The sequence below is a fragment of the Hevea brasiliensis genome, chromosome 10 (genome assembly GCF_030052815.1).
Source record: "Hevea brasiliensis isolate MT/VB/25A 57/8 chromosome 10, ASM3005281v1, whole genome shotgun sequence".
Classification (NCBI taxonomy): Eukaryota; Viridiplantae; Streptophyta; class Magnoliopsida; order Malpighiales; family Euphorbiaceae; genus Hevea; species Hevea brasiliensis.
Window position 1 is genome coordinate 88,964,214 of NC_079502.1, and position 2,917 is coordinate 88,967,130.

A 2,917-nucleotide genomic window follows, 5' to 3' on the forward strand; every position below is an offset into this window, starting at 1 on the left:
TGCTTTAACCAAATTGAAAATCCAACTTAGTACGACAATGACATAAATATTTATATATAATAAAAATCATTGAATTATTATTTAACTTCCCAATATTAATATACTTTATAGTGCTATAAAGTGTAAGTTATCTAATTATATTAAAGTTTATGGAAATAAAAATTATATTTAAAAAAAAATATTTTGTTGAATTTTGTAATATAAATTTACCACCCCATATTTTTTTTAATTGGCTATGCACTAAAATATTTCTTCCAAGTCACGATTAATTTCATCTCTTTCTTATATATATATTATGATGAATTCTTATATTAGAAAGGCCAAGAGAAAGCAAGCATATATAGGACTAAGTTGAAACTTACAAATTAAAACTGTTACAACTTTTAAAGTAAAATCATAGTAATTTAAATCAAAATCATTATAACTTTTAAAGCAATATCATAATAATATAGCAAAATTCTTATTTGGGCTCAGTTAATTAAGAATCCAAGATACGAATATGTGATACCATATATTTAACAAGTGGATCTACCATATACCTCATATCTAAGCAAAAAAAATTCAATAATACAATTGAATATTACTATAATTAAGGGATTGAATTCATTATGAAAGCAATAAATGTATTTAAGCAGCTAGAACTATTGTAGGTTAGTTTGGCATTCCTATGAAATAAGATTGTGTTATAAAAGACCAAATCATTAAAGATTTTTTTTTTAATTTTTTCCATTTTTTAGTTGATAGTTTATTATCACTTTTATAATGAGTTATTTTATTTTATATAATTATTTTTTATAATTTAATTATTTCTAATTATAAATTTATTGATACCAAGCACTTAATGAACTTGTTTATTTGATACTAAATTTTATAATAAAAAATTAACAAGTATTGGGTGTAGTGATAATTATATAAGGTTTACTATGCCCCCAAGAGGAGAATTTAAGTTCGATCATTGCAAAAAGCATTGTTGGAAGGGACCGTAAAATGGATATACAAGATATCAAATGTAAAAATAAAATAAAATAAAATAAAATAAAATTATATAGTACAAACTCATTCTTTTCTAAATACAAAACTCACACCATGTAAATAGAGAACTCAAACCAAACTTGAAACGTTACTCTATATTTTTATTTATAGATTAATAAAATTAAACAAATGGATAAGCAACACAAAACAATTTATTTTAATTTAGTACAACTTACTTCCCAATTAATTTGTGAGATACTTTATTTATGGTTGCTTCCATATTCATAATAGAAAATGCTTCAACTTCAAGCATATGTATTAGCCACTTCATTGAGAATCTGAAAGAGCTCGATACGCTTTGAAAGCATCAGCTTATGATCACCACCAGGGACAACATAAACCTTGTCTGGTTTATAATTTTCTATCTGCCAGAGATGAAATTCTGGTAAAAATATTTTGTCTTCGTTGCCATACACATAAATTCTCTTGATTGATCCGTAACCTTTCTTAGTGAAGAATTTTCTCTTAGCTAAAATATTTTGAAACAACGATCCCTTCCTTACCAACTTGGTTGCCAGTACATAATCCTTAAAAGGAAAAAAAAAAAAGAAAAAGAAAAATACATTAGCATAACAATAGCATTAGTATTTTTATTCATAATTTTAGGATAATTATTTTCTCTTTATAATATAGTTTTTAGTATAACTAGTTCTAATTGAAACTCAAACTTGAGATAATACAACTAAGTTAAAATTAATTGGTAATCATCTCTGTTATTCCTATTATTATTTTTTTCTTTATATGATTTTAAGGGAGTGAAAATATATAAGGGATGTGAAGGAAATTGGTCAAACTAGGTATCCACTTGTTTTAAAATTATCAATAAAACAAGTTGACTTGATAATTATGTCATATTTCTAGTCACGAGTGAAATTAATCTATATATAGATAATGGAGAACATTTTGCCTAGATTCGGTCTATTATGAAGTTCATAATAAAACATGTATAGTTGATTTTTTCCTATAGGTGATATATACCTCAATAGGGCAGTTAGTATATATATTCTCCTTCATAAGTTCAAAGCCAAGATTCAATGCAGTTATATTCTCGCCGTTGTAATCGTAGGCTGAATACACGGTGTCTTTCCAGTCAGGAAAGACCTGCAAGAGCTGTGTAATAAGAGAAACAAAGAAAACAAAAGATTAATTTTGTTCAATAATTTTGATTTTCAGAAAAACAAATTAAAGCAGAGATGAACAGAAGCAAAGGTACCTTATCCACAACATAAGCAGGGTTGTGCTCGATATCTGGCATAAGGGAATTGTGGAAAACAGCAGCTGCAATCTTTTCAGGGTATTATCTGCAACAATAGCAATATTGAGTCCTCCACAGCTCTCGCCAACAAGTATAACCTTTTTTCCTTTGGGGATTGAAGCCATATACGTCAACAAGGGTTCAGAGTAGTCATCAAACGAGCCAATCTGCTCAATTTGTCTTGGTCAATACCACTGGCTGCGAGGTCCAGTGTTGTTACGTTGTGGCCAGCAGCCTCCAGCAAAGGTACGAGTTTGTACCAAACCCAAGCACCATGGCATATGGTATGAATGAGAACAAAATGCGCGAGTGCCATTTTCTAATCAGCTATTCTGTATGGTGCAGCCTGCGTTGCATGAATTATTTATAGAGAGAGAAAGAGAGAGAGAGAGAGAGAGACAGAGAGAGAGATGTGAATGCTCATAATAATAATAATATCTCAAACAAGATTGTCTGTATGTCAACTCTCTCTTTTTAAATAAAAACAAGAGTAGCCTTTCTGATCTTTACGTTGCTTGCGCTCCTGTTCAATGCATTAAATCAGCCAATTTTTCTTTTCTATAATTTGCCTTTATTTAAGTTGCCAGGAATATGTGGTTTCAAAAAAAAGTTGCAAGAGTTATCTTCCTA

At 28.8% G+C, this 2,917-nt stretch overlaps 1 pseudogene; it reads right to left on the reverse strand.

The window, feature by feature from the left end:
- Positions 1 to 1,109: 1,109 nt before the first annotated feature.
- LOC110667806 ((S)-hydroxynitrile lyase-like) lies at positions 1,110 to 2,618 on the reverse strand (annotated as a pseudogene).
- Between the last annotated feature and the right edge of the window lie 299 nt (positions 2,619 to 2,917).